General features: G+C 45.9%; 1 long non-coding RNA gene across 3 annotated transcripts in view; it reads right to left on the reverse strand.

The window, feature by feature from the left end:
• Positions 1–633: 633 nt before the first annotated feature.
• The window catches only part of LOC127492378 (uncharacterized), a 192,160-nt gene continuing 179,029 nt past the window's right edge, over positions 634–13,764 (reverse strand). For 2 of the 3 annotated variants that reach the window (XR_011379327.1, XR_011379328.1), the window contains one exon: positions 635–735. This is a non-coding gene — a long non-coding RNA (uncharacterized lncRNA). Of the gene's footprint in view, positions 736–13,764 lie in introns of all 3 variants that reach the window. The other variant, XR_011379329.1, reaches the window with a different exon arrangement.

Below are 13,764 nucleotides of genomic sequence, written 5' to 3' on the forward strand. Positions count from 1 at the left end.
ATTTCCTTTTGCTTACATTATAAAAAACACCTGTATACATTTATAAATAGTTTGTCCACTAGGTAATATATAGAGTTTTTCTTACAGCAAAATGTCTTTGCATTTGCCTTTTACATGGGCTTTGTCCATTGCTCTTTTTCTGTTCTGTATGTGTTTACAGTCTTATTGCCTTCTGCTGTTAGTATAGGGAACCCATTCTGAACCTTTGTCTTCAACTTCTGTTTGGATAACCCTGGAAACTGTGCAAGCCCTTCTCTGGGCTTTGATGTTCCAGACAAAGAGGTTGTTCTTTTCACACCACAGACAAATCCTTAGACTCTGTTGGACTGGATGCCCATTGGAAAGGAGTTACAGAAATCTTGCAATTTATTTGTGGGGGGAGAGATCTCTTCCCTCCACTGGTTACTCTCCCAATGGCTACAATATGCAGGACTGGGCCAGGCCAAAGTGGGGAGCCAGAAACTCAACCCCGTTCTTCCCAGTGTGTGGTGACAGGGACCCAACGACGTGAAACATCACTGCTGCCTCCCAGGGTCAGAATTACCAGGAAGCTGTGGTCAGGAGCCAGCATCAGAGTAAGGAATTGGACCTCCTTCTCCAAAATCAGATTCAGGGATCTAAATCGGTTATTAACCTCTAGGCTAAACACCCACCTGCTATAGCTACAATTGAACCACTGCAGCTTATGGAACAGGCCATAGGAATGACGATGGTGAGACTCATCCAGAGAAGAGCCTGGAAAGCAAACGCCAAAGATATTTTTAGCTTTATGTGAATTACTAAAAGCTTTTGAAAAGGACCTTCCCATTTTTCAAATCCCCACCCTGCAGGCTTTCAAAGACTAGCTCTTAGTCTAGGATTGGTTGCCCAAAAAGCTGGGAAAAGGAAAGTTTCGTCTATGTTTCAGGTAACAGATCAGGTCAAACCCAAGAAGTCCTGAGCCCAGGAAATGTAAAGTTTATGTTTATCGTATTTTTCAGGCCCCCACGGCAGAGCAACATTTTGCTTGTTTCAATTCCAGGATCCTCTCACTTTTTCCATCATACTCCAACTTACCAATATCATGCTGGAACTCTGATTCAACTTTCCTCAAGTTAACACCAGAGCGAAGCCTACTGTTATCACACAGCACTCACCAGAAGCTCAATACACCAGGGTGGTTTTTTTGGAATATCTAAGATTTTAACACTGAAGGGTATTTGACTAGGCAACCCACAAAGTATACCCAGAAAGTTCCAAAGATCTTGTATCTGATTGAAAGAAGACTTAAGACATTGCTCAATAAATCTTGAATTCTTGGATCTTCTGTTTCTTTGGGCAGGAAGAGTTTTGGCCATTCGTTCGTTGCTACCATAGTCTTAGGTATTCAAGGTTGGCAAGTGGTTCATGAGAATGGGCCCAACTTGCTACACAATCCCATCAGATTTTGTTGCTTCTCCTGTTTTTGCCAACAAACTTTCAGACAGATATATAAGCATTCAAATAAGCAAATATATGCATTAGTTCTCCTTCTGAAGACGCAGCTGTAACATTATCTCATGGTACATCTTTCTTGCAGCTATGAGACCCTCCGTGAAATCCTGTTCCTCTTGGAATGTTTTTACACTTTGCCCCTGATGTTTGATTTCTTCAGTAGGTACAGACTCCTCCATATAACATGTAACATCTCTAACCACTATGTCTTCTTTTAGTAGGTGCTGAAAACATTGATCTGCTAAATAACTCCTGGGCACAAGCCAGGGATATATTGTCACCATGAGTGGTAAACGACAGCCCCAGATGTTGCAAGCATTTGGGGAATGAACCAGCAAATGAAAGGAAAATAAGAGCTCATTCTCTCTCTCTCTCTCTCTCTCTCTCCCCACCCCCACCTTTCCCACTCCCTCCCATCTCCCTCTCAAATTAATTAATTTTTAAAAATAGGTTGAGAGGTAATAATGTGTTTGGATGAAGGTGACAATGGTGAAAGAGATGATAGACAGCTTTTGAATTTCCTTTCCTGGTAGAGCCAAAAGGGTTTGTTGTTGAACTGGACATAAGATGTGAAAGAAAGGGAAGAGTCAGAGATAACCATGGTTTTGGTCCAAACAACTGGAGACACAAGGAAGACTGAAGAGGAGTAACTTTGGGGTAGCAGGGGAGGGCGTGGTGACTTTGGTTTGGCCACTTTCCCAGGATGGCCATTCTTGAAACACTCTGCCATACTACAGAATCTTTGTGATTTGGTCTAGAATGATACTATGGAAGACAGTGTTGTTTCCAATTAAAACTTCCTCTGTGAGCTATACCAGGCCTTAGAATAGCGGGTCTCAAAGGTTCGAGTGCCTACGAGTTGTTCTGGATCTTGGTGTAAATGCATATCCCTGATCCCACCCTCAGAAATTCTCATTCCACAGATCTCGGGTGAGGCCTAGAAGCTTGATTTTTCAGTAACAGTCTCAAGCATTTCTTCTGCAGATGGTGCCATGCCTGGCCCAATTAAGCATCTGTGGGCTTCAGATGTTCCTTGTGATTTCACTGGTCCTGAGCTCCTTCACTCCGCATGACCCCTCACTCCAGGTGGCCGGGCCTGCAGAACTTCACACAAGAGATGGCGGCTGGGCCGCAAAGGCTCCACTTCCCCCTCGCCCAGAGACCATGCATTCATCCACCCAGAATGGAAACATAACTTGAATCAAGTCGCTGATCAACTTGGGCCTGGCTTCTGGGCCAAGATCAAAATAAATTCATTTTCCTACCTCTGGGGCTTGCTCAGTTTTATAGGTCAGTCACTTGGCAAGCCTTATAGGAGGAAAATTAAGTGAAATAAAATAACTACCCTCATGGATTCAAACATCTGGTAGATGATACGCAAGGCTCAAACTTGCATATTTGCCCCATGTGACCCTTGACCTCTGGCTGCTTTTAGGCTAATGATCCAATGACAAAACTGTGGCCTCTCCATGAGCTAATGATCAAATGACAAAATTGTGGCCTCTCCATGAGAGGCATTTTCGTACTAGAGCCCCTTCATTGTATCACCTCCTATTACCTCACTTTCTTCTTCCCAGGAAGCTTTTCTTCTCTCCTCTTCCATGGCTCAAGTGACGTCAACAGTTTCTGCGAGACGGAGGAGCCCCCACTGCTCAGAAGCATGGAGGAGCCCAGCCCCCCTCAGAGCAGCACCTGGCCTCCTCCAAACATCAAGCTGGAGAAACGACCTTCTGAGGGGCACATCTAACGTGCACCATGTTAGCCCGCGTCTAACATGTAACTGTTAGCCCACGTCTAACGTGCTACTATGTTAGCCCACATCTAACGCGTAGCTATGTTATCCCACGTCTAACTTGTAACTATGTTAGCCCACGTCTAACATGTAACTATGTTAGCCCATGTCTAACGTGTAACTATGTTAGCCCACATATAACGTGTAGCTATGTTAGCCGAATCGAGTTTTGTTTCTCTCATGTCTTACACAAACCCCCAGATACTCACACAAAAGCCAGATAAAAGTCAATCATGCAGCTGATGCAGAGTTTGGAGCTCAGAACCTAGGCAGCTGTGCCACCACCACCCCCAGGCAGTGCTGCAGAGAAAGTAGCTTGAAAACACTCCCTCTTTGGTGCAATGACCATGGCTTGAGAACCATCACAGCTTTGGGCCCTGATTCTTCCCAGCCTGAGTCTTATCTCAGACCCAGAAGCCACCTGAATCCTCACCTTCTACCAAGTGAGGAACCCTGCATTTCTGGGAAGCTCTCTTCTTCCACCTGACTACAGTCTCCTAAGATCGACACCACTTACCAGAGTGTGAAAATGATTTGGCTCCCCAACTCAGGCGGATGCTTGAATTCCAAAGTTACAGGTTAATGGCACACGAGTGTTAAAAAAAAACAATAATAATACAGTTATGTGTGTTCAGGGGAAGCCGTTGTAAAGTGATCAGTTTGTCTCATGGCGTTATTAAAGGGGAGCCCCCATGATCAAATCATGGTGGCTTTCTAGGGAGAGACACAGACGCGTGCACCCCCTCCCACCACGAGATGCTCTGCTCTTCCTGGAGACCCCCAAACAGGAATACAATCACCCAATGCCAAGCCAATGGGCCCACCCGATTTTGAACTACGAACACTGAACCTCCTTCCTCCATACGTAGCTTATTGTAGGTATTTTACTCAAGCGACGAAACCCCCAACACCTGAGGAGCAGTTCAGGCTCCCCTCGGGCCCTCTTCCCTGCAGACACACAAACACCTGCCTCTCACGCCTGCCCCAGCGACAGACACATGGTTCATGCGGCACTGGCGCTGCCTCTTGACCCATCATAGTCTTCTCTGACCCACAGCCCTTCTAAGACCTGTATTTTTCTTTCTCTTCTCTTTATCCTTCCAAGATTTGCCCAAGCAGCTATTTTATAAGTTACTAAAAAAAAATAATGTTAAGGCTTTTCTGTAAACAGTGGTAAAATAGGACACTGGAAAAAAAAGGCAGCATAAAGAAAGCACAGAAGTCTCCACTAAACACACGGAATTGTTATAAATGCGAAGACATCTTTTTATTTTTTGCTACACAAACTCAGACAGAAAAAGCATAGTAAATGGGGTCAGGTTTTGTTTTTTTTTTTTCCTAGAGTTTGTCTTTTCTATGCACCTGAAGAAAGCAGAATAAACAGAAATTTTAAGGTGTCAAGACCCAAATCCTGTCATTAAACAGCAAATAGATAAAATGTTACCAAGTAATACCAAATTAACTCTGTTCACTTTTTAAGTGCTCAGTGCATGCACAAAATGCTAAAGTGAACCTTTAAAGTAGAAAAACATTCTGCTTGTCTGCGATTTCTTACTGTCTTCAATTTCCAATTACGTGTTTCACGATGCTAAGCAAGTCTGAATGAGAAAGAGCACTTGTTCATTCAAATCAATCAAATGTGGAGGAAAAACTCTGATTGTATTCTATATAGGCATGCGCTATGTAATGCATTTTTAATAACCAGAAAAATGCTCACAGGTGCCAGCATTGTGACACAATAGGTTAAGCTGCAGCCTGCAGCACCAACATCCCATATGGGCACAGATGCTCCAGTTCAAATCCAGTTTCCTGCTAATATGCTTGAGAAAGTAGCAGAAGATGACCCAAGTGCCTGGGCCCCTGCACCCAGGTGGGAGACCTGGATGGAGTTTCTGGCTCTGGCTTTGGCCTGGCACAGTCCTGAATGTTACAGCCATTTGGGATGTGAAGCAGCAGACAGAAGACATCTCTGTCTCCCTCTCTTTCTCCCTGTTTCCCAGCCTTAAAAATAAATAAGTAAATCTTTTTTAAAGATTTATTTGTTTATTTGAAAGTCAGACTTGCACACACACACACACACACACAGAGAGAGAGAGAGAGAGAGAGGGAGAGAAGAGAGAGAGGTCTTCCATCCGCTGATTCACTCCCCAGATGACTGCAATGGCCGAAGCTGTGCCAGTCCAAAGCCAGGAGCCAGGGGTTTCCTCGGGATTTCTCACATGGGTGCAGGGGCCCAAGGACTTGAGCCATCTTCCATTGCTTTCCCAGGCCATAGCAGAGAACTGGATTGGAAGTGGAGCAGCCAGGACTAGAACCGGCGCCCATATGGGATGCCAGCACCGCAGGTGGTGGCTTTACCCGCTACACCACAGCACTGGCCCCAAAAAAATCTTTTTTAAAAATGCTCATAAATGCAGTGATGTGTCACTGATATAAATGGAGAACTTGAATCTGCTTGTGGGATACACCTGCAGCCAGTGTAAACTATCTAGGATGATAAACTTACCAGGCTTCCCCAGGCTGTGACTGCCACTGGAATGACACCCCAGGGAGGGCTGGCCACACTCCTGACCCCAACGCAGTTACTTCAGATGCACTGACCATTCCCATGTCTACACCCTTACTGCAAATTCATTGAAACATGCACCCGTGTGTCCCACACACTGCCCAGGAGTCAGCAATGCACTTGGGCTTCAGGGGTAAGTGCCATCCAAAACGTGAGTGCTGCCAGGTGGGCGCCATTCTCTTCCACCAGGAACCAACTTGTTCCACACAGCAGCAGACTCGACCACTTGGGCCTCGTCGCTAAGCTCTAGAAAGAGCCTGGGAAGCCACGTCTCACCTCTCCTGGTTCTAAAATCCCAGAGGAGGATTGCCTCGGTCAGGGATCCATCCTCCAAACTGAAAGATGGGGATAGGCCTAAAGAGAATCACCCAAAACAAAAGAGAGGAAGGTGCGTGTCTCAGCAGAACACAGCACTACTCCGGGTCCACAAAACTACATGGGTCAGACCAGTCCCTAAACACCAGGGGGCTCTCTGGTGAGGAAATATACATAACCACAAAATGTACAGGAGGGGCCAGCACTGTGGCGCAGTGGGTTAAAGCCCTGGCCTGCAGTGCCAGAATCCCATATGGGTGCTGGTTCGAGTCTCAGCTGTTCCACTTCTGATCCAGCTCCCTACTGTGGTGTGGGAAAGCAGTAGAAGATGTTCCAAATCCTTGGGCCCCTGTACCCACATGGGAGACCCGGAAGAAGCAAGAAGCTCCTGGCTCCTGGCTTCAGATAGCCCCAGCTCCAGCAGTTGCAGCCATTTGGGGAGTGAACCAGTGGATGGGAGATCCCTCTCTCTCCCTCTGCCTCTCTGTAACTTTGCCTTTCAAAATATAAATAAATATCTAAAAACCATACGAGTTTCCATCTCAAAAAAAAAAACAAAACAGTATTTCGCTTTAAAAAAAAATTCACAGGAGCCAACTCTGCACAACACATTGGTATCAGACTGCCCCTAATGTTCCAAAATCAAAATCCTGTAGGCCAGCACCATGGCTCAATAGGCTAATCCTCCATGTGCGCAGCGCTGGCACACCAGGTTCTACCCCCGGTCGGGGCGCCGGATTCTGTCCCGGTTGCTCCTCTTCCAGGCCAGCTCTCTGCTGTGGCCCGGGAGTGCAGTGGAGGATGGCCCAGGTGCTTGGGCCCTGCACCTGTATGGGAGACCAGGAGAAGCACCTGGCTCCTGGCTTCAGATCAGTGTGGTGCGCCAGCCTCAGCGTGCCGGCCGCGGCGGCCATTGGAGGGTGAACCAACGGAAGGAAGACCTTTCTCCCTGTCTCTCTCTCACTAACTCTGCCTGTCAAAAAAAAAAAAATCCTGTTAGGTGTCCCCATTCTTTTCCTGAAAAGTTCTATCTTACCACAGCCTGACTCCAAGCCCCGCCTATCAGAACTTGCCTTTCAAGGCATTTCGGCATAGCAGCTTTCTTCTACCTAAAACATTGAACTTTCCCCATGTTCCTAGTGGAAATGAGGACTTGAGTCATGGTCCCCCTCCCTCCTGTTGAGGCCAGTAATAGATATTTTGTCTTCTGCAAAGACCAGCACTGCAGAGTGTGATGGGGAGCAAGGAGCAGCAAGTCTACTTCAGTCAACAGCAGCATGATCTCTTATAAAATAGAGATCTTAGGGCACCAGCACTGTGGTGTAGCGGGTAAAGCCCCTGCCTGTGCCGGCATCCCACACGGGGGCCTGTTGGAGTCCCAGCTGCTCCACATCCAATCCAGATCCCTGCTAATGCACTGGGACAGCAGTGGAAGATGGCCCACTGCTTGGACCACTGCCACCCTCATGGGAGGCCTGGAAGAAGCTCTAGGTTCCTGGCTCCTGTCTTCAGCCATTTGGGAAGCAAACCCAGCAGATGGAAGCCCTCTCTCTTTTTCTCCCTCTGTCTCGGCCTCTCCCTCCCTCTCTCTCTCTCTCTCTCTAACTCTGCTCAAAACTCAAGACTCAAAAGTGGTAAGAGGCTGAGAATGGTAACAAAGAAAAGAATTTAAAATCCACTGCATTGTAAGCAACATAAAGATCTCTGCTGTAGGAAAGATGGTGTCCAAAATATTAGATTTTTTTAACTTTTATTTAATGAATATAGATTTCCAAAGTACAGCTTATGGACTACATTGGCTTCCCCCCCCATGACTTCCCTCCCACCCGCAACCCTCCCCTTTCCCGCTCTCTCTCCCCTTCCATTCATATCAAGATTCATTTTCAATTTTCTATATATACAGAAGATCAGTTTAGTATACATTAAGTAAAGATTTCAACAGTTTGCACCCCCATAGAAACACAAGGTGAACAATACTGTTTGAGTACTAGTTATAGCATTAAATCTCAATGTACAGCACACTAAGGACAGAGATCCTACATGAGGAGTAAGTGCACAGTGACTCCTGTTGTTGACTTTACAAATTGACACTCCTGTTTATGGCATCAGTAATCTCCCTATGCTCCAGTCATGAGTTGCCAAGGCTATGGAAGCCTTTTGAGTTCTCCGACTCTTATCTTATTCAGACAAGGTCATGGTCAAAGTGGAAGTTCTCTCCTTGTCACTCCCCCTCTTTGCGGAAGAACGACACAGGACCCTGCGCTGTTCTTTTGTCTGCTCGGCCCTTCCCGGGTTTGCTGCTGGTTCTTCCCAGGTTGGCTGCCGATCCTTCCACCTCTGTGGAAGGGCGGTTCCCCCTGCCACTTTCCCCACTTCTGCGGGGGGGCGGCACACCGCCGGCCAGCTCTCTCGGGGGCTGCTCAGATGTTATCCGGATGTTCCCTTTAGATGTTACTCATGCATGTTGTCTCTGTCCTCCTTTATAGTCCTCTTCCACCAATCCCAACTCTGCTAACCACACGCCGAGCACGCTGCTCTCCTCCAATCAGGAGCAAGATCAGCTCCTGCAGCTCAGTCAATCAAATTGGCGAGAGGCAGCTGTGTAGAAGTTGTTTACTCCTCTCCCAGCGCCATATTGTGGGAGAGCAGATGCATAGAATAAGTCTTAATTCCAGTAACTTAGTCTAGTCCGAGTTGCTCCCCACATCTCCTCCCTTCAGAGAAACGTACCTCCTTCTTTGAAGACCTGTTCTTTCCACTGGGCTCTCACTCACAGAGATCTTTCATTTAGGTTTTGTTTTTTGTTGTTGTTGTTGTTGTTTTTTGTTTGGTTTTTTTTTTTGTTTTTTTTTTTTTTGTTTGTTTTTTTTTTTTGCCAGAGTGTCTTGGCTTTCCATGCCTGAAATATTCTCATGGGCTTTTCAGCCAGATCCGAATGCCTTTAGGGCTGATTCTGAGGCCAGAGTGCTGTTTAGGACATCTGCCATTCTATGAGTCTGCTGTGTATCTCGCTTCCCATGTTGGATTGCTCTCCCCTTTATTTATTCTATCGGTTAGTATTAGCAGGCACTAGACTTGTTTATGTGATCCCTTTGACTCTTAGTCCTTTCATTATGATCAACTGTGAACTGAAATTGATCACTTGGACTAGTGAGATGGCATTGGTGCATGCCACCTTGATGGGATTGAATTGGAATCCCCTGGTATGTTTCTAACTCTACCATTTGGGGCAAGTCAGCTTGCGCATGTCCAAATTGTACATCTCTTCCCTCTCTTATTCCCACTCTTACAAAATATGAGATTTAAAATGAGTAAATGTGAGTGCGGGAAGTCTGAGGATGAAAGATGGATTCTTTGGTTTTTACAGGGTTTCTCAGTCAACTTTAAAAACACAGTCAGTGTTTTAATGTTCAATTTCCTACCCTGATGCTATTAACGTACTGGCACACACTGTGATTGCACCTAAGAATGAATGCACAGCTTGAAACTGGAATCTCAAGGGGGAATGAAAACATGGAATACTCCATAAGAATTGAAAAAAAAAAAAAAAAAAGGCCGGCACCGCGGCTCACTAGGCTAATCCTCCGCCTGCGGCGCCAGCACACCGGGTTCTAGTCCCGGTCGGGGCGCCGGATTCTGTCCCGGTTGCTCCTCTTCCAGGCCAGCTCTCTGCTGTGGCCTGGGAGTGCAGTGGAGGATGGCCCAAGTGCTTGGGCCCTGCACCCACATGGGAGACCAGGAGAAGCACCTGGCTCCTGGCTTCGGATCAGTGCAGTGCGCCAACCGCGGTGGCCATTGGAGGGTGAACCAACAGCAAAGGAAGACCTTTCTCTCTGTCTCTCTCTCACTGTCCACTCTGCCTGTCAAAAAAAAAAAAAAAAGAATTGAAAATATAGAACATGAGTAACTGCCTGAAAAATTTCTAACTCCTCATTCTCCTCATGAAAAGATTGCAGACCCCTAGCCTATGTGTGGGGAACACTACCCGGACCCAGAGAACATGCAGGGCTCCTGGCCAAGCTGAGACTCCTCCCCGACTGATATTCCCTCTTGTTTGCAGTTCTCAGTTTCTAAAGTAGGTTCTTAGTTACTTTCCTTCCCTGACCCTGCCCTTAGCCTCCTGACAAAGGCAGAGCCAGGAAGTAAACTGATCACCATCGCCGCTATGACGACAACATGATAGAACCATGATCTAGAACCATGATCTAGAACCCGGCTCTTTTGCCCCTGGATCCAGTCAGTGCCCTGGAGTCTGCTGCCTCTGGTTGCCTGCAGGTGGGGTAGACAGTCCAGAACATCTAACAAAACCACAGCACAGGCACCCATCTTGAGAAAGGACAATGGTTGCAGAGAAGGAATCGACTCCAGGAAGCTCCACCTAGCCTAGGCATTAGGTGCTTAGTGCTTGATTGTGTGAAGATGTGGAAATCACAGGGTAGAGACTAGGGTGAGGGATGGGAACATAGCTACTGTATGTTAGGGTTTTAATTGTTTATAATTTTTTTTGTAACAGAAACTCAGCCTTTTTCACACATAATTTTTTTTTCTTTTTTTAAGATTTATTTTAAATTTGAAAGAAAGAGTTACAGAGCAAGGTAGAGACAGAAAGAGGTCTTCCATCTGTGGGTTTGCTCCCCAAAATGGTCGCATTGGCCAGAACTGAGCTGATTCGAAGCCAGGAGCCAAACGTTTCTTCCAGGTCTCCCATGTGGGTGCAGGGGCCCAAGGACTTGGGCCATTCTCCACTGCTTTCCCAGGTGCATCACCAGAGAGCTGGATCAGAAATGAAGCAGCCAGGACTCAAATCAGCACCCATATGGGATTTTGGCACTAGGGGCCAGGGCTTTAACCCACTATGGCACAACGCCAGCCCCTGTTATGGTTCTAACAACAAGATGGCCAGTTTTCCTTTGGGTTCCCACTGGTTACTACTAGCTGACACCATCTAAATCTCAGCTGGCTGAGACTACCCCACCAACCAAGAAAGAGTGTTGAAGGTAAAGTAATCTTCCTTGTGCAGCAGCTTAGTCAATCTGGAGAATCATACGACTTATTTCTTCAAGTATAGCATGCAGGAGAAGAGCTGGGCCTCTGTAGTCAGGCTGTCTGGGGTTCGAATCCTGCCCTAAAACTACCAGCTGTTCCTCAGTTCGCTCAGCTCTACAGTGGAGATCACAGCATCTGTCTCACGGGATTTTTCTGAGCATTAAATAAGCAAGTGTACACCAAATGCCTTAGAGAGAGTTCAACAAATGTTTTGTATTATTAATGGTAAGGAAGAATCCACTAGGCTTTGGGGATTCCTGGATACAGAGAATCAGAAAGGGAATTACAGTAATAACATGATATGGAGATAAAACTTCTAATAATAATTGCCACTCTTTCCACAATCAAGCTATTTCCATCTTTAGTGCTCATATGCTTTTTTTTTCTGTATGTCACGAGGGCCAAGGAGGTATTGGTGAATCTCAGTAAGCTAGATGATCAGACATTTTCTCTACCTCATAAAATGTGGTGGTTTCCAAATGTTTACCCACAGGAATGTTGATGTAATGAATGTTTTCTACTCACTACATAGCAGAAAACAGAATCTAAAGAAGATCTTAAAGGCAAGTAGTATTTCTAACACTAACTCCTGCTGGGGGCAGGAGTATCATCTTGATGGATGGGGTAGGATATTATTACCCCTTATAAATTCAGGATGCTTCTTTATGTGAAAAAAGGGCTCCAAATAAAAAATAACATCCTTTATGACTGCTGAAGATGATATGCCCAAATGGATAATGTTTTAAAACTTAAAATGGATGGCATACCTAAAACTAAACTTTAAGGTAAAATAGATGTTCTATTCTTAATTCTAAAGAAGAGCAGACCTGAGTCAACTGTGAACGTGGAGGACTCCTGGGCTGAGGTGGGCCTTAGCTAAGCACAGAGCTTGGCAAGGCCCAGCTCTCACACCCAGGGAAAACCACACACCCAGGCCTTCTTCCTCGATCCTACTTCTCCCTGGCCCCCAACAGAGGAATCCATTGGAACCAAGAAGGCAATGAGGTGACAAAAACCCAACTGATGCTGAAAGACAATTCCATCTATTTGCAATTGATCTGTTTACTTCGATCACCAACATGCTTTTGCTGTAGTAAAATGTTAATTTCAGCCCTGATGCCCAGAAATAACAAGTCCCCAAAATCAAGATAATCAAGTTTTCTCCTGCTTGCCTTAAGCCAATAGGAAAAGCTACCACCGAAGGCATGACTGGGTGAACCTAGGAGGCAACAGGGCAGTATCTTCAAAGCACTCTCATGGGATCCCAGAAGCACTGCTTGGCCTGGCTGTACACACATCGCATGTAAATCACTGAAGATCGCTCTAGCTGCTGTAAGAAACTCTGAGACAGGGGCACCAACAAAATAAATGTCTGTTTCTTTCTCAAATAAAGACCCAATGGGGTTACTGATTATAGCTACCTTCATCTTGAGTTTCTGATTATATTCAAAACTGTTAAATAAAATATTCATTCAATTATACTTGTCAAAACACAATCAAGATTTTTATTTAGAGCTACTGTGATAGGATAGGGCCACTGCAGCAGTGTCTTGCAGGGAAGGTGAGAGATTGGGCTCAACTCTGAACACAGCATGAACAAGTGGGAATTTATAGCCAGGGAGCAGTCAGTGTGGCAGTCAGTGGATGGAAAATTACTAGGAGGAAACATTAGGGTAAGGGGGATTCTGCAAAGCTGATCTCTAATGGGATTCTTGCTGAGAAAGCCAGGGTGATCAGACATTACTCTGGGTGTGCAAGTGAGAGGGTGGGTGGGATGGGGCGGGCAAGAGTGAGGGTGATAAAGAACTCAATCATATATCAAAGATGATCAGAAATCAAGAATGGAGGTAAAGTGACTTAGCAGGTTCTTGGCTATCACTGAATTTTGCAAAGAAGGATGGGTCTAGGTAAAGGTTCAGAAGTCTAACTAAAGTTTGGCTAAGAAAAGAATTTTTGCCAATATATGGATGTCAGGTTCTCCTAGCTTTTCTGTGTCTGCATAAAAAAAAAAAAAAGTGTTGAGGGGAGGAGAAGAAAGAGAAACAACAATGAGTTCCCATTAGAGATTTTTATGAGCCAAGTCATTTTTTTTTTACATTCCCTTGGCAAGAACTGGGTCAGATGGCCAGACATCACCACAGGAGAGGCAAGGAAATATGGTCTAGGTGTGGGCTCCCAGGAGACGAGGAAGCCATGTGCTGGGTAACGAGGCAGTCACATGAGTCTCACCACCTCTCCTTGTCTACATGTCCATTCTCATAAAACCGTGCAGGGTCTTCTCACCATGTGGTGGTAGGCTTCCGTTTCCCTTGTGTAGAGAATGATCATCAGACTAGTTTTGGCCAATAGAGAGGCAGAAGTGACAGTTTGCCAGAACTGAGCCTCGGGCCCAAGAGACCCCCCCCCCCGTGTTTTTTCACCTGCTCACTTTACCTCTGTCATCACCATGAGGAGGATACACTTAGGTTAACCCACTAGTCCAGGAGAAGGATCAGAGGCAGGGAGCAGAACCAAGTCACTCCAGTCTAGTCCAGCCCAGGGCAAACCACCTTCAGCCAACCTCAGATCCATG

Source organism: Oryctolagus cuniculus, chromosome 10 (assembly GCF_964237555.1).
Source record: "Oryctolagus cuniculus chromosome 10, mOryCun1.1, whole genome shotgun sequence".
NCBI classification, from domain to species: Eukaryota; Metazoa; Chordata; class Mammalia; order Lagomorpha; family Leporidae; genus Oryctolagus; species Oryctolagus cuniculus.